Below are 25,513 nucleotides of genomic sequence, written 5' to 3'. Positions count from 1 at the left end.
CAAGGAAATGACTTTGGTAAAACATACCAAACCTAAAACCCTATCAAATGTGACATATTAACGACACTAAAACCTAATTTACCTAAAACGCAACGAGGGTCGGTATATTAGGTGATTAAGTGAATAATTGAGTTCTGCATTATTTACCAAACACCATCGATAGAGTTTAAATTAGTCTTGAAACACTTCAAATTGTGTTTCCCAAAGACTCAGAAAAGGAAGGAAACACTGAGTCCATCGAGGTTTGTGCACAACAACTGTTTCTTTTGAATTATTTTCAATGGAAATAAATATTGACTATTTGCATATCATTGTTTTAAATTGTGGAAATGTGTTTGGTGGACACTTATTGATTGAAAAACATTGTGAATGGTTTGAAATCGTGAAAAGTTGTTTGAATGGTATTTGATGGATACTTATTGATTGAAAAGCACGTAAATGGTTTTGTGGAAATTGAAGTGAATGACGAATTGTGTTGCCATTTTGTGAATGAAATTATAACTTTGGAAATTTATTGGATTCTTACGGATCATTTGAATAAAATGTTTGGAATTGTTTTGACTCACAATTGGCATGACACTGATAATATGTTCCTCCTCCATTAATGGGGTGAGTGTGATTATTCCTCCCTCTTTGACTTATTAGTCTGGGGTGAGTATGATTATGTTCCTCCCTCTTTGATTTCGAGGTGAGTATGGATGAGTTCTCATTATATAGCTAGCTTCCTCCTCATTGATTTCGATTATTGGGGTGAGCATGTCTTGTCGTGGTGTACAACACGGCATATATGGAAAAAATGTGTGTCATGGCCTAAATTGTGTTATAGATTGGCAACACTGTATTCTTGATTATTTGATCGAATTGTGTTATTATGTATTGTGAGATTGTGAAATTGATTTAAACTCTTATTGACATATATCTATTGAATTCAACCATGATCTGACTTATTGAAAATTATTGTGATATTAACAAATGGAGTTTAAATTCTTGTTGACATTTATTGTCTTGAATTTAACTATGGTTTTAAGTATCCACTATTGATATGATTTATGAATTGTGATTTAAAATTTGTATTTGGTTAATGTTGTGCACCGAGACATTGTCTCTGATAGCTTTTATTGCCGCAGTAGAGAGCTAGTATCCAATGAGAGATTTTTGGGTATAGTGAGTATACCACATGTGGCATTTTGTCTTGTAATGTATATTCACTGTATGTATATTTTGTTCTTGGTTTTGTTGTAAATTTAAGTTGTACAAGAAAGTTGTAAAATAATTATGAGTTATTTGGCTTGTAAAAATTGTGTTATATCTTTGTATCTTAGTCTTTGAAAATCGTGGATTTGACTTGAGAAATGTGTTGTGTTGATAAAAATGTTGGAGTTGAGATTTGAAAATATATTGAAGTGCTTTCAAGAACTGCTTTGTCCAAAATACAAATGGCACCTTGCCAAAATTTTTACAGATATTCCAAATAAATCAAATGAGTTAGTTGTTTCACTTGATTCACCAAAGTCTTTCACACTGTAAATAGTGCTCACCATTGTAAAAGAAGTAAGAAAAGTTTTTAAAATCCCTTGTAGTGTATTTAATGGATTATCAGTAGACGGAGTTGGTAATTCATTAGGTATACTACGGGATCATGTTATGCCTTACAGAGGGGTAGGGTGTGACAACAGTTCTTCAGAAAACCTGTAAAAAGCACTTCAATATATATTTGCAAATCTCAACTCCAACATATTTCTCAACCCAACATTTTTCTCAACTCAAATCCGCAGTGATTTTTCAAAGACTGAGATACAAGAAATATAATACAAAACTATTCAAGTAAATGAAATCTCAAATTTACATTTACAATAATTTACATTTAATTACATACCAAAATATTTTACAAGAGTTTCTATACAACTGCTCAAATAATTTACATACATATTATTACATGCATACATCAAAACCTATGTACATGGGTATACCTATGATATACCTGGAGCTGATCTGAATATATCTTCAAGGAAATTTACTTACTGCTCTATGCTCTTCTTACTGCGATGACAAGATACAAAGCTATCATTGAGTGGTGAACTCAGTGGTGCACAACTATAATTTAAAACATAGTACAATATACATTGACAAAATTTACAGTAAATAAATTGGGAATCTGAATACTCATCAAATTTCAAAACTCAAAATATTCATTTCCAATAATGTAAATCATTTGTATAAATGACTTTGATCACAAAATTCAATTTATCAAATCATGACTAACCATTTAAGTAATTCCAACAAAATCAATTATACATAAACCATAATTGAAATCACAATTTCTTACCATTCAAAAGCCATTCTGTATCTCAAAAATCAATCTTTATCTCACTAATATGCAAGACTAATCCGAAAGGGCCATATTCGATGTGATTCTAACTCCCTATGGTCGGGGAGCTCGAATCATATTCTAACTCCCTATGGTCGGGGAGGTCGAATCATCGTGCACAGTACCATCACAATAATGAATCTTCCGCAAGGGCCATAACGATAAAATAAACTTAGATCTAACCTCAAATCAGAGGAAAATCTAAGCCTGTGCATGTACCATGGTAATCAAAACACAACTAACTCCATTGTCTTCTCAACAAATGAGAGAGATGGGTAATAACCTAGTCAAGCATCTATAGTGAGATATAAAACAATATCACAATCCATTTAGTGAGCATAAATCACAATACAATTCGATTCAAAGTCAATTTCAATATCCAATAAAGTTTTATGCTCATCACAATTCAAATCATACAATTGCATTTTTCCATGAAAATTGCCATCACAATTCAAAATATATTCTATCAAAATTTTCTAAAACATAATTTATTCAATCCATAACAATGCTTAATACTTGTGGAAATACCATTTCACAAAGCTAAATTCATACCTACTATAACAATTTCAATAATCATTGAATTAAATCCAATGCTTGTTAAACATAATACATAAGAAAAATATGTCATTTAATCATATGAAATATTCAAACAAAATCAGTTATAAACTAGTTGTGCACAAACCTCTGATAATTGTCTCTTGGTCTGGACTCAGTGTTTCCTTCCCTTTTCCTGAGTCTTTGGTAACTGAGAAACACAATTTGAAGTGTTTCAGTACTAAATTAAACTCTCTAACGATAATGTTCAATAAGTAATTCACTGAAGGCTATTATTTGCTCAATTACCTAATATACCGACCCTCGATGCGTTTAAGGTAAATTAGGTTTTGGTGTCCTTAATATGTCACATTCGATAGGGTTTTAGGTTTGGTACGTGTTACCAAACTCAATTCTATGTATATTGCGTTTTCTTGCATTTTATTGCAAATTGCTGGATTTCGGGATACTAGTTTGACCTAACCGGACGATCTAGTTCCCTCGGTTTTCGGGTTTCGGTCAAAACTACAAACTTGTAGATCTATGTCTTATTGCACGCGGGGCAAAATTTCAGGTCAATCCGAGTTAAGTAGACCAAGTTATGGTCATTACACTATTGCTGGTCAAATGGCATCAAATTAGGTCAATTTTAGGTCAATTTGGTCAACTTTGGTTCGGCCAGTTTTTGGACCCGAATTTGTGCAAGCTTTTTGACTTGATTCTGGTCATTTCTGGGTTTTGGTGTCTTCATAAGACTTGTAGGTATGGGTCTTAGCTATTCATGGTTAAAATTTCAGGTCAATTGGACCTGTTTTGAGTGAGTTATGGCCTAAACACTCACTGCTGCCCAATTGGTCATTTTTCAGGTCCTAATTGCACCTAATCCGAATTGGTCATTTTCTTAGCTCACCTTGCAAGCAGAATTTTGGTATGCTTTCTCAATGAAAGTTGGCACATTTTGTGCCTAGTTCCACCTCCAATTGGTCTCATACCAATTGAGGTTACACATTTAAACTTATTGGCTAAAATGTACACTGCCCTTGGTTACTTTGCTTAACACACATCAATCACACACATTTACCTTGCAATATGTTTACTTCCCTACCAAATCTGTTTTGGTACATTACCAAAACCACATCCCACTTTACATTATCCTCACTTTGGGCAGATTACAATTATCTTCAATACACCAATTAAAGTTCACATTTACAAAGTCTAAATACAATTACATACACACCTAAACATCACTAATTCTCACATACACTTTACAAAATAATTTCATACACATATCCATCAATCCTTCTATGTCAACATTCTGCCAACACTTCCATGAATACATACAGTTATTCAAGTGTCCCCAAGCTGCCGAAAATTGTCCTTCAACACCAAGTGTCCTACAATTCATTAAATCCCATTCCAAGTGCAAAAATCACCTTATACATGTGAAGCAATTCACTAGGTTATTAAATCATCATGATCAATATAATTCTCATCAATTATATGTACAAATACTTCATCAAATACATGACTCCATGGCTGTCCAAAATGAACACAACAATAACTCTTCAAACTCAAAAATTTTCTTCACAAATCCAACACCCATAACATGCACACAAAACTTAACAAAGCTATCTTCAAAAATATGAACTTACCTTATGTTTGGAGCTTGTTAAATCTTGATTAAACTTCTCAAATTTAGTATCAAACTCTTCCTTGTGATGTGTAGACAAAGTTTCATGAAGGAACCTAAGTGATTTGGGGTTGAAATGAGGGATGGATCAAGCTTGCATGTAAACGCCCATGGAGTTTTTTCTTGGTTCTTCAATTCGACTGGTTTGGTACAATGAAGAAGATGAATATTTCTGCTGGTTTAGTGGAGTTACAGCTGCCCTATTATGTGCTTATTTTATTCATTAGTGGTCCACTCATAAATTTAATCATATAATATGTTAAACTTTCACTTAATCCCACATTAAACCCTTAATTCTCACTATTTACTTTAGGTACCACCAAATTAATTTTTCATTTTATTTTCTAAGTGTAATACTATTTATTTTTAATGGACATTTAGGTCAAAAGACAATTCGAGATGTCAAATGACCATAATGCCCCTGTTCGGGTTGCATTCCCGATTTTTCGGTATCACCGGGTTTTGTCCATTTTTCGATTTCTCACTTTTCTTTGTACTAATTATTTAATTTTTCTTTGATCTTTCTAATGATATTTATTCTTCAATAATGGTCTATTTAAGTCCTAAAAATTTTTTCCAGGGTTCCTCGCAGTCCAGGGCTAGTCAACGGTGCACGCCGTGACTTCCCAGTGCGGTCACCCATCGTTAGGTTTCCCGGCTCGTTTAACTTGATTACCTTTCTTTGCTATTATTTTTCCTTTGTTTTTCTTGTATTTTCTTTTCTTGTATTTCATTATTTTATGTCTCCTCCCTCATGTCAAAGTGTAGTTCTAGGCATCCTAGCTGTCCGGACAACACTGGTCACCGGAGCAGTAGAACGCACTACCGAACTTTGGGGTGTTACAATTCTCTACCCCTTAAATAAATTTCATCTCGAAATTTTACCTGGCATTAGTCTCTGAACAGCTGTGCGTGCTGTCTCCTCATATCCTCTTCACGTTCCCAAGTAGCTTCCTGGCCTGAATGATGGTTCCACAGCACTTTAACCAAGTGTATCTGTTTGTTCCTCAGCTGCTTCACCTCATATGCCAGAATTTTTATGGGTTCTTCCTCATATGAGAGGTCTGGATTTACTCCAATCTCTTCAACTGATAGTACATGAGATGGGTCTGATCTGTACCTCCTTAACATAGACACATGGAAGACACTGTGTATCCTTGCTATCTCTGGAGGTAATGCCAACCGATATGCCAAAGGACCCACTCTTTCCAGAACTTCATATGGTCCGATGAAACAAGGACTCAGTTTCCCCTTTCTGCCAAATCTCATAATCCTCTTCCAAGGAGAAACTTTGAGGAATACCTTATCACCCACTGCGTACTCAATATCTCTTCTTTTCATATCAATATAGGACTTCTGACGGTCTGATGCAGCCTTGAGTCTATCTTTAATCAATCTAATCTTTTCCTCTGTCTGCTGAACAATTTCTGGCCTAATCATCTTCCTTTCACCTACCTCATCCCAACATAGGGGAGTTCTACACTTTCTACCACACAAAGCTTCATATGGAGGCGTCCCAATGCTTGATTGGTAGCTTTTGTTATAAGCAAACTCAATCAAAGGCAAGTGTGTATCCCAACTACCTTCAAATTCAATCACACAAGCCCGTAGCATATCCTCCAATATCTGAATAACCCTCTTAGACTGGCCATCTGTCTCTGGTGGAATGCCGTGCTAAAGTTCAATCTAGTTCTTAGGGCTCTCTGAAGACTACCCCAGAATCTAGAAGTGAACCTAGAATCTCTGTCAGACACAATCGATACTGGCACTCCATGCAATTTTACAATTTCATATATGTACAATCTGGCTAATCTTTCCAGGCTATAGTCCATCCGGACTGGCAAAAAGTGAGCAGACTTGGTTAGTCTGTCAATTATAACCTATACTGCATCATGACTATTCTGTGTCCTCAGAAATTTCATCACAAAATCCATAGTTATCTGTTCCCTTACAATGTTTCATAGGGTGCCACTTGTATGCTAGCTTGACACTTATTAATATATACAAATTCTGTTAGTGGGATGTATCTGTCCCATCTCCTCTCGGATTCAATGACACAAGTTCTCGATATATTCTTGAGGGCTTATCACATTTTACAGGTTATTTTTATCATTTCATTTCATTATTTATAGGAACTCAATGAGTTTCAAAATTTAAATGAATTAATTGTTTCAATAGTCCATCCGTTCGAGGATGATACGTTGTACAGATATCTCTAAGCTTATAGCAATTCGTGGTCTTGGTAGTTCACATTATTGTAACCGAGTTACTGACTCCAGCTACCTTACAAGTGTAGTCTTTCGACAGGCTAGTTCTGAAGTTTTAAATTTCTGACTAAAATTTTCACATTTATTTCCAGTAATAGTACCCTATTCGGGTGCAACTGTATCAATTTATAGATTACTTACAAATATTCTTACTTATTGTACCACGAGGAAACACGTAGCTCTACACAATAATCCAGTGTCGGTACTGTAATCTGCAGCTTACAATACAAACATCGAGAACATTATATAGTCACTACGTTATAACCTCATGGACTAGGTTTTCTAACATCTTATCTTTCTCGAATCCACTAATATCCCAAACCGATTCTGATTACAATTTCCTTTGACAATTACTAACAGTAACATCTTTGCCCTCATCTAGAGCAATTCTATTACTGTAACTTACTTTTAGGTCCTCTTGCCTTACATTAAGTAGGCTCGCCAATTAGCTTTATAATTTATGGTATGTTAGAAAATACTTTTAGCTAACAATTCTTCCAAAATTAATGTCAACCATACTTGTTATTGTAGTTATTATCCTAAAGGACTAGTCACTAATACATCAAAATTCATTTCCATGTAAAGGAATAACAACAGAACCTATAGTTCTGACACTAACACACAACTAAGTAGTGCTGGGATCAAATAATAACTAATTGTTTCTTTTAAAAATTAAGAACTTACCAGCAGCTACATCTGAAGTTTCTGCTCCTTTTACTTGGCGCATAGTGGACTCTCCGACTGGTGTGCTACTATATTCGGGTTGATTCACTGTGTTATAGTGGTGAGGAGTACTAACTCTATTTCTATCTTGACTCTGACTGACGGTCTGTGAACTCCGGAGAGCAGATCGAGGTGGTTTAGCACAATCTTTAGCGAAGTGTCCAAGTTTTCCACAATTGTAACAGGATCCAGAGGCCTTACGACAAATACCTCCATGATATCTTCTACAAGTTTCACATTGGCGGGAAGGGTAGGAACTTCTAGTTGTTCGACGACTAGATCTTAGTGGTCTCTGCCCTGATGATCCGCCTCTATCATATTTCTGAGTTCGGGGTTCCTCAAATTCTTTTCTCTTCCCCAAATTACTGTTCGAACTCTGACCCATAGGTTTCTCCCTCTTTTCCATTTCACACTGCCCTTGTGGGGGTTGGGTCTGTACTTGGGCTTGGGCTGACAGATTATCAGCCAGTTGTAGAAAGAAAGTGGCCATTTGCTGGGCCATTTGTGCAGTAATTTGTACCGGTAAAACTGGTACAGTCAGACCTTCGACACTTTGTGGAGCTGGGGCCTCAGCTTGTTCTTCTGCCATCACAGACTGTCCTATTGTCTCATTCTTGTCTTCCATTTTTTTTCACAGAATTTTCTATTCCTGTACAACCAACACGAGGAGATTCCTCTCCATTAGTTCACATTTATGATGTAAATGTACTATATGTATCAAACATTTGAGCAGTTGTAGTTCTGACAAAAAGATTTCAAATTCACAGTTCGAAATTCACTTTAAAACCATTGCTCTAATACCACTAAAACATGTCACACCCTACCCCTCTGTAAGGTATAACATGATCCCGTAGTATACCTAATGAATTACCAACTCCGTCCACTGATAACCCATTAAATACACTACAAGGGATTTTTAAAACTTTTCTTACTTCTTTTACAGTGGTGAGCACTATTTACAGGTGTTAAAAACTTTTGTGAACTGAAGTGATAGAACTAACACATTTGACTTATTTGGAGTTTCTGTAAAAATTTTGGCAGAGTGCCATCTGTATTTTGGATAAAACAGTTCTTCAGAAAACCTGTAAAAAGCACTTCAATATATATTTGCAAATCTCAACTCCAACATATTTCTCAACACAACATTTTTCTCAACTCAAATCCGCAGTGATTTTTCAAAGACTGAGATACAAAAAATATAATACAAAACTATTCAAGTAAATAAAATCTCAAATTTACATTTACAATAATTTACATTTAATTACATACCAAAATATTTTACAAGAGTTTCTATACAACTGCTCAAATAATTTACATACATATTATTACATGCATACATCAAAACCTATGTACATGGGTATACCTATGATATACTTGGAGCTGATCTGAATATATCTTCAAGGAAATTTACTTACTGCTCTATGCTCTTCTTACCTGCGACAGCATACAAAGCTATCGCTGAGTGGTGAACTCAGTGGTGCACAACTATAATTTAAAACATAGTACAATATACATTGACAAAATTTACAGTAAATAAATTTCAAAACTCAAAATATTCGTTTCCAATAATGTAAATCATTTGTATAAATGACTTTGATCACAAAATTCAATTTATCAAATCATGACTAACCATTTAAGTAATTCCAACAAAATCAATTATACATAAACCATAATTGAAATCACAATTTCTTACCATTCAAAAGCCATTCTGTATCTCAAAAATCAATCTTTATCTCACTAATATGCAAGACTAATCCGAAAGGGCCATATTCGATGTGATTATAACTCCCTCTGGTCGGGGAGCTCGAATCAGATTCTAACTCCCTATGGTCGGGGAGGTCGAATCATCGTGCACAGTACCATCACAATAATGAATCTTCCGCAAGGGCCATAACGATAAAATAAACTTAGATCTAACCTCAAATCAGAGGAAAATCTAAGCCTGTGCACGTACCATGGTAATCAAAACACAACTAACTCCATTGTCTTCTCAACAAATGAGAGAGACGGGTAATAACCTAGTCAAGCATCTATAGTGAGATATAAAACAATATCACAATCCATTTAGTGAGCATAAATCACAATACAATTCGATTCAAAGTCAATTTCAATATCCAATAAAGTTTTATGCTCATCACAATTCAAATCATACAATTGCATTTTTCCATGAAAATTGCCATCACAATTCAAAATATATTCTATCAAAATTTTCTAAAACATAATTTATTCAATCCATAACAATGCTTAATGCTTGTGGAAATAACATTTCACAAAGCTAAATTCATACCTACTATAACAATTTCAATAATCATTGAATTAAATCCAATGCTTGTTAAACATAATACATAAGAAAAATATGTCATTTAATCATATGAAATATTCAAACAAAATCAGTTAAAAACTAGTTGGGCACAAACCTCTGATAATTGTCTCCTGGTCTGGACTCAGTGTTTCCTTCCCTTTTCCTGAGTCTTTGGTAACTGAGAAACACAATTTGAAGTGTTTCAGTACTAAATTAAACTGTCTCTAATGATAATGTTCGATAAGTAATTCACTGAAGGCTATTATTTGCTCAATTACCTAATATACCGACCCTCGATGCGTTTAAGGTAAATTAGATTTTGGTGTCCTTAATATGTCACATTCGATAGGGTTTTAGGTTTGGTACGTGTTACCAAACTCAATTCTATGTATATTGCGTTTTCTTGCATTTTATTGCAAATTGCTGGATTTCGGAATACTAGTTTGACCTAACCGGACGATCTAGTTCCCTCAGTTTTCGGGTTTTGGTCAAAACTACAAACTTGTAGATCTATGTCTTATTGCACGCGGGACAAAATTTCAGGTCAATCCGAGTTAAGTAGACCAAGTTATGGTCATTACACTATTGCTGGTCAAATGGCATCAAATTAGGTCAATTTTAGGTCAATTTGGTCAACTTTGGTTCGGCCAGTTTTTGGACCCGAACTTGTGCAAGCTTTTTGACTTGCTTCTGGTCATTTTTGGGTTTTGGTGTCTTCATAAGACTTGTAGGTATGGGTCTTAGCTATTCATGGTTAAAATTTCAGGTCAATTGGACCTGTTTTGAGTGAGTTATGGCCTAAACACTCACTGCTGCCCAATTGGTCATTTTTCAGGTCTTAATTGCACCTAATCCGAATTGGTCATTTTCTTAGGTCACCTTGCAAGCAGAATTTTGGTATGCTTTCTCAATGAAAGTTGGCACATTTTGTGCCTAGTTCCACCTCCAATTGGTCTCATACCAATTGAGGTTACACATTTAAACTTATTGGCTAAAATGTACACTGCCCTTGGTTACTTTGCTTAACACACATCAATCACACACATTTACCTTGCAATATGTTTACTTCCCTACCAAATCTGTTTTGGTACATTACCAAAACCACATCCCACTTTACATTATCCTCACTTTGGGCAGATTACAATTATCTTCAATACACCAATTAAAGTTCACATTTACAAAGTCTAAATACAATTACATACACACCTAAACATCACTAATTCTCACATACACTTTACAAAATAATTTCATACACATATCCATCAATCCTTCTATGTCAACATTCTGCCAACACTTCCATGAATACATACAGTTATTCAAGTGTCCCCAAGCTGCCGAAAATTGTCCTTCAACACCAAGTGTCCTACAATTCATTAAATCCCATTCCAAGTGCAAAAATCACCTTATACATGTGAAGCAATTCACTAGGTTATTAAATCATCATGATCAATATAATTCTCATCAATTATATGTACAAATACTTCATCAAATACATGACTCCATGGCTGTCCAAAATGAACACAACAATAACTCTTCAAACTCAAAAATTTTCTTCACAAATCCAACACCCATAACATGCACACAAAACTTAACAAAGCTATCTTCAAAAATATGAACTTACCTTATGTTTGGAGCTTGTTAAATCTTGATTAAACTTCTCAAATTTAGTATCAAACTCTTCCTTGTGATGTGTAGACAAAGTTTCATGAAGGAACCTAAGTGATTTGGGGTTGAAATGAGGGATGGATCAAGCTTGCATGTAAACGCCCATGGAGTTTTTTCTTGGTTCTTCAATTCGACTGGTTTGGTACAATGAAGAAGATGAATATTTCTGCTGGTTTAGTGGAGTTACAGCTGCCCTATTATGTGCTTATTTTATTCATTAGTGGTCCACTCATAAATTTAATCATATAATATGTTAAACATTCACTTAATCCCACATTAAACCCTTAATTCTCACTATTTACTTTAGGTACCACCAAATTAATTTTTCATTTTATTTTCCAAGTGTAATACTATTTATTTTTAATGGACATTTAGGTCAAAAGACAATTCGAGATGTCAAATGACCATAATGCCCCTGTTCGGGTTGCATTCCCGATTTTTCGGTATCACCGGGTTTTGTCCGTTTTTTGATTTCTCACTTTTCTTTGTACTAATTATTTAATTTTTCTTTGATCTTTCTAATGATATTTATTCTTCAATAAGGGTCTATTTAAGTCCTAAAAATGTTTTCCAGGGTTCCCCACAGTCCAGGGCTAGTCAACGGTGCACGCCGTGACTTCCCAGTGCGGTCACCCATCGTTAGGTTTCCCGGCTCGTTTAACTTGATTACCTTTCTTTGCTATTATTTTTCCTTTGTTTTTCTTGTATTTTCTTTTCTTGTATTTCATTATTTTATGTCTCCTCCCTCATGTCAAAGTGTAGTTCTAGGCATCCTAGCTGTCCGGACAACACTGGTCACCGGAGCAGTAGAACGCACTACCGAACTTTGGGGTGTTACATTCTCCATTAAACACTTAGGGGAGGAAACCTATATTCTTAGAATTCGCATCTATAGAGATAGAGCGAAAAGAATAATTGGTTTATCCCAAAGTCTATACTTAGAAAAGGTATTAAAGAGGTTTAACATGCTTGATTCTAAGAAAGGATTGTTACCAGTGAGACATGGTATCTACCTTTCTAAAGAGATGTCTCCAAAGACACCTGAAGTAAAATGGCCAAGATTCCATATGCTTCAGCTATTGGAAGTTTGATGTATGCAATAATGTGTATTAGGCCGGATATCGCACATGCTGTTAGTTTGACTAGCATGTTTCAATCCAATCCAGGTTTGGAACACTGGATAGCTGTCAAGAATATCCTTAAGTATTTGAGAAGAACTAAGGATTTATTCTTAATTTATGGAGGTGGTGACTTGCAATTGGATGGTTATACTGATTCTGATTTTCAATCAGATATCGATGATAGAAAGTCTACCTCTGGGTATGTGTTCATTTGTAATGGAGGTGCAGTCTGTTGGAAGAGTTCCAAACAGAGTACGACTGCTGATTCCACTATAGAGGCTTAGTATATTGCTACATCAGATACTGCAAAAGAGGCTATTTGGATAAAAAAAGTTCGTGACAAAACTTGCAGTAGTTCCTTTCATTGAGTCAGCAATTCCACTCTACTGTGACAACAATGGAGTGATCATACAAGCTAAGGAACTCCGGTCTCACCAGAAATCCAAATACATAGAAAGGTGCTACCACATTATCAGAGAGATAGTTGGGCGAGGCAATGTAGCCATGCAGAAAATAGCATCAGCTGAAAATCTAGCTAATCCATTCACGAAGCCTATGTCACAAGCTCAGTTAGACCGACATCTTGAGAAGATGGGTCTAAGATATTGTAATGAATGGCTCTAGTGCTAGTGGGAGATTGTTAGTAGTATACCCTAGAGCATATCATTTAGTATGTATCTTGTACATATTTTATTAATAAAAGGCAAATTCAATTTTCCATTTACATAATGTATTTATGTGTAATAGAAAAGGTCCATTGATATTTTGTTAGAAATTCTATTCGTAAGTTGTTAAGAATATGAGTGACAGTATTTCTAGCACAAATTATCATAAATTGGTTCACAATCAAGCATACTTCACATAGGACATGACTTATCTAGAAAGATTGTATTCATGTTTGTTCCTAAAGTATTTATATGAGATATAAATAAGATAGAATGGTAAGTCTCATGCCATATAACAAACATGATAGGCACTTATACATGATAAGTATGTCGAACCAGCGACGCATATGACAAGCACATGGAGTTTACTCTTGTCAATGCATTGTCATATATCATATCAGTGCATATAATCTTTAGACCTGAGATAACATAGTTATCTTGTATATAGGTGGTTTGAGTTTGATACTGCTTTCATACTTGTACTGTGTATGAGTATATGGGCACGTGTTAGCTCCTACTAGTTATATATGGAGATAAGTGTTGATCAAGATGGAATCTGTTACCCTAAGTAAATAGTGATAAAATCCTATGTTCATTTAATTGTTCTTGATGTTTCAAGTTCCTGGCCAGGACAGACAAATTTAGTCAGAAAAGAGTTTCTGACAAGAAAATCTAATTAATCAAGAACTGGAATTAAAAGATAACATAATATTCATAGTAAATGGGGTTTGACATAAACCATGACTCCAACTCGAATTGGGATTTTGTAACAAAGAGATTCTAGTGCATGGTAACATATGATTATAGGTTCATTTAAGGTATTCCTTGTTACTAATTGAGTGGCCATGGCACACTATGCTAGGCATCAACCATGGTCTATGAGATACCTAAAATGATTTAGAGAAATCATTTATGGTAAGAAAGAGTTCTCATGATATTAAGAGTTAATATCATATCTCATTACCAATTAGTGATGAGCCTAGTAAGTCACACACATACACAAGATAATCACCAAGTAAAATGTGATTTAATTGATTAATTAAAGAGTTTAATTAATTAATTAAATAGGTTTGGTTTGCAATAAGATTGGAAAGTCCATAGCATGACTTGAAACCAAATCTAGATTATTGGATATATAGTATAAGTTAAATTTATATTTAAAGTATTTAAATATGAATCTAATTATGAGAGATTAATTAATAGAGATTAATTAATTAATTTATATTTGACATAAATTGATTTGAAGAAAGAAATAATGATTTTGGTTTGAGAACTCAAAATTACAACATAAGGGTAATTTGGTCATTTCACATGGTGACATGTGGCACCATGAGATGGTGACACATGGCATCATATAAGTTTTCCATTTGTCTTCCTATCATACAAGGTGATCAAAGTCAAGATTAAGTCTAGCTTTGACACTTGGCTTAATGTGATTGAGTCAATTAAAAATAAGATGCAATGAGGTGGTGACATGTGGCATAGAGTTTAAGTGACTTAATGACCTAATTATATAAAAGGGAAAAGAAAAGATGAAACATAAGACTCTCATTTTTCTCTCAAGGTGGCGGGACACTTTACTCTTCCTCTCCTCTTCTTCTTTTCTCATTAATTCAAAGAGAATTGCTCAAATTCCTTTGAATTAAAATTGTTAGAAATTGTTTCTAGTGTCCTATGCACGCATACAACCTCCCTAAAGGCAAAAACCCAATTTATAATTGGTTGACAAAGGCTTGAGAAGCAAATTGGGGGCTGCCCATTGGTGATCTTGGTGTGGACAAGCTAGAGGGACAACACTTGGGGTCCTAGGTACTTCCTAAAGGTGCCAATTACACCCATAGTACATCAAAGAGGTTAGTGTTCTTACTCCTCTTTTAAACTAGGGTTTAAATAAATTAATTTATTAATTCACAATCTTGAATGGTAAACATAGATCCTAATACATATTAAAAGTGTTTTAATATGCAATTGAGTATTGAAATAATTAGGCACATAAGAGAGGTGGTATGATGCATGTAACCCTAGAAGAAAATTTTTGAAATTCAAAGCTCTAATGAACTAATCACCATGCTTCCGCTCCTTCACTTGGGCCGCTCAATTGTCTCAGAAGCCAATCTCTATGATGTACTCATCACCTTTGGCCTCACAGGCCGTCTACTCCTCTAAGTTGCAAGAGCAGATCTCTCAATTGGCGGTATGGTAGTGGGAACACTCCTGTGGGGACAATCCCATTAAAAATGATTAGTAGCTCCGCATCGGAAGCTTCCCCCGGTCAATAATCGGCACTCTCCTCGGTGCCTCCTCTCACAGTCGGTGCATAATGGTATGGAGGTTAATCTGTCTATTGCGATGCCTGGAGAACTCCCACTGATGCTCTGGACTGTCCTCCTCTCTATGCAAACTGAGACCTCTATCTCTGGCCCTGGCCTAGTGAACCCTTAGGCCTCTTACCCTCAAAAACTGGTGTACCTGACTGACCTTGCCCAAAACTCCTCTTTCGCTGTCTATCTCTCTAGGTTTGCTCATCATTTTATACTCCTTCTACATTTAGAGTTGCAGCCATTAACTTGGAGAAGTTGGTATTGTGACACCCCTTACCCGACTACAGTGTAGCCAAGCAAGTTATGCCACTCAGTGTGCCGGAGCACTCTATTTTATCTTAATTCATTTTTATTGTAGTTTTGAATATAACTTGTGAAATATAATTCATTTATTGAAATTGTAATTTATTTGAGGTTCCAAAAATTTTAAAGAAAATCCGGCGGAGTACCGGCTAAAAATGGAGAAAACAGTTCTTCGGAACCTGTGAAAAACACTTCTAATAATCATATTCATCCATTCACAAACTCCAATATCAAGATCTCAATATTTTTCAACCATTCGTTTCTCAATCATTCATCACATGCGATAATCATATATAAATTATAGATAAACATTCACTTTTCCATTTATAAACACAATTCTCATTATTTACATGAACATCAAATTACATTTCGTAAGTTCATTTACACATGAGAAAATAAAATCAATTACAAAATACCAAAATGACACCTAGTGTCCTACCAATGCACTGCAGACGGTGAGGTGACACAGACACTATGCAGAACTATGAACGGCCTTACCCAATTTGTGGTCTACTGGGCCCTCTATCCAAATCTTCAGTACCTACGCGTTGCAAAAGCGACGCGCTAAGCATAAAGCTTAGTGGTGCAATAATAAAATAAAAGAAAATAGCATAAAATAAATGTGTATTTAATGTATATGCCTTATTTGGTTTGCATTTGTATATCCCTTTTTTTTTTTTTTTCTTTTCGTTAACTTTGTCCACTTTCATTCATTTGGTTGCCCAAGTAACCTATCTTTGGACGATCGATGGATAACGGGTCGTTGGCACTGGACACCGCGGTGCCTCGGGCCGTCATACTATGGGACGCAGAACGTCAACCACGTATGCAGTCAGTATGGCTAAAAAGCCATGATATCACATAATCGGCATAAAAGCCATGAATACGGGCATAAAAGCCATGAATACGGGCATAAAGCCATGAATACAGGCATAAAGCCTTTCGCAGTACTGCTAAAACAATACCCTATTGGCATGCCAAATTATCCAAACCAATCTTGTTAGGTATACTAGGGCATTTGATACTTTAAAATTCTTCAATCTTTGAATTTTAACTTTTGGTGTCACTATTCATTTCATTGGTCAACAAGGAAGTTGACTTTTGCATAGAAAGTAGGTACATTGACTTTGGCACTTCAAACATACCACATTTTTCATTTAAAACTTGTTGGAAGTGATCACCATTACCATTTCTAGGCTTAAACCAAGAGAAACAAAATTTTCTGTTTTTCAAGCTTAACTTTACTATTCCATTAAGCACTGTTACAGTGGGAATTTGAGGAAATGGTAAACATGAAAGTTGTTCCTTATTTTGTCTAGTTGAATTTCCTTTTTTGAATCACTCCATTTGGAGTTTTGTAACTCAAGTTATGGCCAAAATAAGTTTACTGTTCACGTGTACTGTTCCTGCTGAAATTTTGGGTTTTGGCAGATTTTGGTCCAACTTTGGTCAGTAATTTGACCAAGTTAAGTTCATAATTTGGTCTAACTTTCTTCATATGAAATGTTCTACCATACCTTAGGTTTCCATCGGTTCAAGAATCACCTAAATCCGAGTTTTCTAGAGAGAGTTATAGCCATCCAAACATTACTGTTCAAATGTAAATCTGTAGAGTTGCAGGTTTGATAACTCAACTTTGTTCAATAATTTGAATGGGTTAATGGCATAATTTGGGGTGATGTTCTTCATGAAAGTTGTTTGTCTATATCATATCTTGTTGCTGTAAAAATTTCAGGTCAATTTGACCATTCTACAGTAAAAAAATGTGCCATTATAAGCCTAGTTTCATGTCCAATTGACCAAACACCAATTGGACCAACACAGCCAAAGATATGGCAGTCCAAGTGGACTGAAATTTCAGTCACTCTGCTGCTGTCCTTAGGCAGCCTACACATTCACTTTGCCATGCTATATTTCAGTCCAAATTGTGGTCAACTTACCTAAAATGGTCACTAATTGACCCTTATAATGTTCTTTCACAATTTCATAAGCTAAATCCAAGTTTCACACCTCAAAACCCTAATTTCCATTATAAATTTTCACAACTACCTTAATTAATCACTTTCATTCCTTACATATATATATATATATATATATATATATATATATATATATATATATATATATATATATATATATATTTTAAACATACTCTCTAGTTCACTCTAAGTCCATCAAGACACTCAATCATGTTCCTTCTTTAGGGCTGCCAAAAATCATGGTGGACATACACATAACTTTTATTCATTTAAGTTACAAATTCATACTTGTTTCAAGTCTCTAGCATGGGATTAAAGAGTTTTAAGTATATATGTGCACTAACCTCTTGTAGGGCAGAATTTTCCCAAGTTAATCTTCACTTTCTTTCCCTTTTTAGGCTGCCAAACACTTCCCAAGAGGTAGAGACAAGTTTTTAGTGAAGGGACTTAGGGTTTTGGGGTGAGGAAAGCATGGAAATTGAAGCTTTAGAAAGTTTGTTAATGGAGGAGTGAGGGAGGAGGTGAAAAACGTTTTTGAAGGAGAAGAAGGGCTGCTGTTTGCTTTTTAATTCTTTGGTCTCTTTTGACTCTTTTTATTAGTTAATTTGATGGTTACTTAATTGTGATTGGTGGACAATTTATAAATGACATCATTATGATGTCACAAATTGCTTTATTTTGATTTTTCTTTTCTTTTCATCACTACTCAATTTCAATTTAATTTTTAGTAATGTTTCTTCATATTTTATGTCATATTAATTATTTACTTAACTGGACAAGTCGGCCAAAAATCACCTCTGAAGGCGAAATGACCAAAATGCCCTCCATTTGGCTTAACGGGTCAAAATTGTCTATACCGATTGAAAAATTTTTCTAGGTATTTTCTTGGCATTCTAATGCCATGGGAACCTCAATAACCCTTCTCTGGAGTTCCAAAAATTATTTTATAATTTTTCCCCTGGGTCTAGGGCTCCTCGTTGCGAGAACCGCAACTTTCCTCTGAGTTACCCCTCACTAGGGCACCGGCTCATTTAACTTGGTTGTATTTTATTTCTAAAATTTTTACTAAATTTTTCTTATTAATATTTGAGTTAATTTTGGTTCTTGACTTTAGTTTAAATATTTTTCCGAACGTTCTAGCTGTCCGGACCGACACCGGTCACCGGAACAGTAGAATGTACGGAGTTGCTGCCGGGAGGGTGTTACAGGTATACTCATGTGCCGTCACTATAAGTCTAATATTATCGTTCAGTCCATCTTCAAACCTACGACACCGATCTGCCTCTGTAGGCATTATCTCCCGTGCATATCTTCCTAGCCTCACAAATTCTCTCCCATACTTAGAGACCGTGAGCTGCCTCTGCCTTAGAGTTAAGAACTCTCTCCTTCTGGCCTCTAAGTATATATGACAAATAAACTTCTTCTTGAAATCAGTCAAGAAGAAATCCCAAGTAAGCGTTGTCGGCTGCACTGCTCTAGACATTGTATCCCACCACTGGTAGGCTTCCCCTTGTAATAACGACAGAGCGCACTCTAGTTGCTGCTCTGGCGTGTAATGTAGTTACTTCAATACTCTCTCAGTCCACTCTAGCCAATGCTCAACAGCGGATGGGTCATCTTCCTTCTTACCCATAAAGTTTTCAACCCCATACTTTCTTAACTTCTCTAGTTGTCACACCTTACCCCTCCGTAAGGCATAACATGATCCCATAGTATACCTAATGAATTACCAAACTTTATCTACTGATAACCCATTAAATACACTACAAGGGATTTTAAACCTTTTCTTATTTTTTTTTATAGTGGTGAGCACTTTTGATAGGTGTTAAAATTTTTAAATCGAAGTTAAATCACACATTAGGTCTAAAATAGCCACAAATTTTATAAAAATTTCGGTAGAGTGCCGTTTGTATTTGGAGCAAAATAGTTCTTCAAAAACTTGTAAAAAAAAAAAGCACTTCCAATGCATTTGTTTCAATTCCCAACTTCAGTAATAGCTCAACTCAAACCAATTTTCACAACACAAGTCAAACTCAAATTCAGCAATTCCAAAAATAAAGTGCAAAATAACTGAGTTTTTCAAAAGCTAAAATAAGAGAATTGTAATACAATATTTTGACATGCCAAAATAATTTAAAACTTTATTTTACAACTTTAGTTTACAACTGCGCAAGACCAAGTACAATATATACATACAGTTCACATACATTATAACAAAAATTACAATGAAGTGGTATACTAAATATACCCAGCAAAATCCCAATGCAAAGTCACAAGCAGCCTACTCTGCTACTATATCTGTCTGTCTACCTGCGACAGCGATGAAAAAGCTATCGCTAAGTAAAATTTACTCAATGGTGCACAATAAAAATTTAAAATGTGGTATATAAACCATTTATTGATAATTCACAATTCAAATGATTTACAATTTCATGTCACAATTTTCAAAGCTCATATAACACAAATTTGATCAAACAATTTAATAACACAGTATTGCCAATCAATAACACAGTTTAGGTCATGACACAAATTTTTTCGGACATGCCGGGTTGTACACCACGACAAGGCATACTCACTCCACTAATCAAAATCAATGAGGGAGGTGGCTAGCTAGATAATGAGTACTCTTCCATACTCACCTCAGACTGGCAAGTCAAAGAGGGAGGAATATAGTCATACTCACCCCATAAATGGAGGAGGAACATACTGATATTGCCATGCCAAGTGTGAATAAAAAATAATTTCAAATCACAATATTTAAATATTTCATAAAAATCACAAATCGTATTTTATCTTAAAATTTACATTTACAAAGTAGGCAATACAATAATTTCCAAATAAAATTCCCAAAGCCAAAACAATAAAAAATTATTCATAACTCTTTTCTCCAAATAAATTTTCTAGTAAAAGTAGTGAATATAAAAAGTATTGTGCACAGACTTGATTTGAGTCACCTTTAGGCCTTGATTCAATGTCCCTTATACTTCTAAATATCCTTTTCAACTGAAACACACAATTTAAAGTGTTTTAGTACTCATTTAAATTGTTTCTAATCATAAGGTTCTACAATTAAATTTTATTGATACTATTCCTTTCATTAGTCTACCTATAATGTTGACCTTTAATGCACACTAGGTGAATTAATTTTAATGTTACCAATATGTCACATTTTATAGTCCTCAAGTGTTGGTATATGTTACCAATTTCATTTCCAAGTGTATTGCATTTTATTGCAATTTATCGAATTTCGGTATGCTGTTTTGAACTAGCCGAATGACCTAGTTCCTTCAGTTTCTAGGTTATGGTCAGAATTACAAACTTGTAGTCTATGTCTTATTGAACTTTTGCCATAAATTTTAGGTCATTTAGAGTTTACTAGACCAAGTTATGGTCATTTTACTAATGCTGGACAGGTTGCACTAAAATGGCAAACTTAGGTCATTTTTAGGTCACTTCTAATTCTGGCAGGTTTTATACCCGAAATTGCGCAAACATTTTGACTTGCTTATGGTAATTTCTGGGTTCGGTGGTCTTAACCAAAATTGTAGCCCTATGTCTAAGTTTTCCAACGATATAAATTTTAGGTCATTTGGACCTGTTTTGAGTGAGTTATGGCCAAAAGACTTACTACTATTCATATGGTTAGATTAAGGGTTACCAAGTTTGCAATTCCAGATTAGGTCAATTTTATGGGCAGTTTCTGGATAGAATTTCGGCAACATTTCTACATGAAAGTTGGCCTATTTTATGTCTAGTTTTGCCTCCAATTGGCCTCATACCAATTGGGTTCACACAAATTCACTTATGGCTTAAAATGTATACTACCCTTAAACACAATTCTCATACCCCAACCAATGCACATTCAACTTGTTACAATTTCACTTCCTATACCTCATTCTGGATTTTTACCAAACCATAACCATTGATCACATCACATTATGGTCAATTTGGGCAGAATATACAAAATCTTCATATACCAAATACAACTTAGAATTACAAAGTCCAAATTCAATAATATATACACATAACACACCTAATTAACACATTTAATGATTTACATATATATTCTTCAATCCTTGGTACCATAATGCTTCAAACCATTCCCTGAAAATTAAACACTCCTAATTACACCATAAGGCTACCAAATTATCCAATTGCAAATGTCTCCCTCAATTGCTTTCAAGCTTCCAAAATCAATTGCTCAAATACATAAACACATGGAATTAACTAACCAATACCTCAAATTTCTTTAATCAAACTTAATTCCCATTAAACATCATTAATTACACCAATTACAAGTAAGAATAATCTGTTCACCTTTCCTTTTCATGGCTGCCGAAAGTTACACCCAACAATTACTCAAGTAATTCTTTCAATTTTTTAACCAAAATACTACCCACAACCTCAACAAAAGTTTTAATTAAGCAATAGAAGAAAATGGACACTTACCACTTGCTGGAGCTTGCTAAAACCTCACCAATCTTGCTTCTTTTTGCTGCCATAACACTTCTCAAGCTGTATAGACTAAATCTAATGAAGGAAATTATGTGGAAAATGGCTTGAAAAATGGATGCATGAAGCTTGGTTTGGGGACGTCAATGGACGTTTCTTAGGGGAAGATAAATTCGGCCAAATGAAGTTTTTAAGGAAGGAGAAGATTCATGAAGTGTTAGTGGAAAAATCTGTCTTTATATAGCTTATATAATCTGTAACAGCCCTATTTGCATAGCCTAGTACATTTTACTATTCCGGTGACCAGTGTCAGTCCGGACAAGTAAGAGGATTAAAACCACATCTAAGACACCTAGATAATCCCTGAACACAAATAATTAGTAATCGCCAAATAGTTAAATATAAATAAGAAAAATAGAACACAATAAGTTAAATGAGCCAGGAGTCACAGTAATGGGTGACCTTCTTACGAATAACTGTGAGGTCAGTCTAAACTCAAATTTTGAATCGTAAAATGTGACGCTATGGTCCTTAAGACTATTGCAAACACAGTGAAAAAGAGAAAATCACGAAAAAGAGTTGTTAAGCAGGTCAAATGATTAGGTCAGGGATCCATAAGAAATATCGAATAACTTGCAAACCGGATTGAACCAGCGAGGGGAAATTTGGTCAATTCATCCCTAGAGCTGACTCTTGATCTAACTGTCCAATAAAATTGATGGAAAAAAAAATTTCAGGATCAAGAAGTAAATTAAAGATCTAATGGAAAAAAATAAATGAAAAAAAAAGAAAAAAGTATTATTACATCACTTAGATGACATCATGGATGATGTTAAAAAATTAATTTAATTTTCCTACAAATTTGGACTAAGTCAAATAGCTAATTAAAGATAAAAATAACATAAAGAAAAAAAAAAGAAGTCACTCTCATCTTCCTCAAACCAACCGGCTCCTCTCCCTCACTTCACCATTGAAGAAAACTCCATTAAAGCTTGGACAAAGCTTGATTCCACCCATTAAACCTTACCTTGCTCCAAAATTCTCCATTAAAACTTGTTAGACCAACTTAAGAAGGTGATTGAAGAAGAAAAGAAAATAGGAAAAGGGAAGAAATTGAAAAGTTGAGATTCAAGTGGAGGTAAGTAATTGAATTTGAAAATCTTGGTTTATTTGTTGTGTATATGGTTCAATTAACTTAGAAATTGTGTAAAATCAAACAAAAACAATTATTGAGGGACCAAACATGAAATTTTTCCAGCTAGGGTTAGGGTTTGATATGAATGAGTTTGATGGTTTTGAATGGTTATTTGAGGTGAATTAGGTGTATAGATCATGAATGTATACTTTGAAGTGCATTATATTGAACTTTATGTGTAGCTAGGGTTTTGAGTATGTGAAAAAATGAAGAAAATTTTGAGAATTGGCCAAATGATGTAGTTGACCTTATTTGAGTTGAGAAATGGTCAATTGTGACCATTTGTGGTGTGTATGAATTGTTGGAAACAAGTTCCAATTCGAATAGGTTAAGGTCAATCTGCAGGCAGCTTGACCTAGGTCAATCTGCAGGCAGTTTGACCTAGGTCTCTTTCAGGGACCAAAACTGAAAATTTACTAACCCAATTGGTGTGAGGCTAATTGAGAATGAAACTAGACACAAAATGGCACAATTTTCATTTAGGAATCATGCCCAGAAAGTGACCATAACTTAGTAAACAATTAGACCAAATTTGGAATTGGGCACACTAACCTGTATAAAAATGACCAAATGAACAGTAGTTACGTAAATGACTATAACATGGTCTAGGAAGGTCCAAATGACCTAAATTTTACACCGATAGAATGCTGAGACATAGTCCTACAACTTTTATGAAGAAAATAAACCCAAAATTTGACTATAAGCTGTCCAAAAACTCACCTGCAATCAACCTACAAAAACTACCATTATCCAGGAAATGCCCAGAATTCTGGGTAACACCAAGTCTAGCCAGCCATGTTCAAATGGCCATAACTTAGGCTACAAAACTCCAAATGGAGTGATTCAAAAAGGGAAATAAAGTTAGGATAATAAGGAACAACTTCTATGGAGAAAACTTAGCTAAATTTCAATAACAACTTGACCAATGGAACAGTGCAAAATAAGGTACCAAATCTGAAATTTTGGAAGTTTCACCTAAGAAACTTAAAGTTTGAGAAAATAACAAAAACCAAAAAATTAAGTAACCAAAATGTGGTATGTGGGTGAAATTGAAATTTTCATACCTATTAAGCATTAGAAAGTCAACAAATTAACTTGAATAGTGTCATAAATAGTAACTCCGACATACAAATTTTAAAGAACATCAAGTTTAGCATGTTAACGCTAAATATAAATAGATTTGAATTTATTTTTGGACTTATGATAAATTATGTTACTGAAACACTGTGAAACTGTGTGTTTCAGTTAAAAAGAATACCGGGAAAGAACCCAAAGCATCGAGTCAAGGCCAAGAGGCGACTTGTATAAGGTTTGTGCACAACATTGAAATTTTTGTAAATTTTCTTCTGCAAATTGTTTTAAATGAATTGTGATATTAAATTGTGACTTAATTGTATTGAAATGTTTATTATGCTTTTGACTTAAATTATTAAAATTTTAGTTATATGTGTTTGAAATGGCAATAAATGTTTAGTAAATTGCTAAGATAGTTTTGAACCACAATGTCATGACCATATATTTGAATGCCTCACTAGCATGACTAGTGGGGGAAATTAGTTTTGAATTTTGATTCCTTATTTGGCTGAAGTGTTGAGGTGTGTACCAGTAAAAGAAGAAATTTGAATGGGTACCCATAGATTGAGCTAGCTAGCCTTGTGATTTCTCATAAGCCTCTGGCTATTGAGATGAATATTGTTTCGAATGGCATGATATAACTGTGTATTTTTATGAAATTCGTTTTGAGACTTCCTAAATGAAATTGTTTGGACTAAAAGTTTATAAATTATGTTTTGCATCTGCCTTTGATTTTCAGTACTGTATTTGAATAAATGTGATTTGAATTATGCATAAATGTTATTTTGGTATGTTATGCACCACTGAGTCATTGTACTCAGCGATGGCTGTTATTGCTGTCACAGATATAGAGA

Source organism: Hevea brasiliensis, chromosome 9 (genome assembly GCF_030052815.1).
Source record: "Hevea brasiliensis isolate MT/VB/25A 57/8 chromosome 9, ASM3005281v1, whole genome shotgun sequence".
Taxonomy (NCBI): Eukaryota; Viridiplantae; Streptophyta; class Magnoliopsida; order Malpighiales; family Euphorbiaceae; genus Hevea; species Hevea brasiliensis.
Note: the sequence above shows the minus strand (reverse complement) of the source record.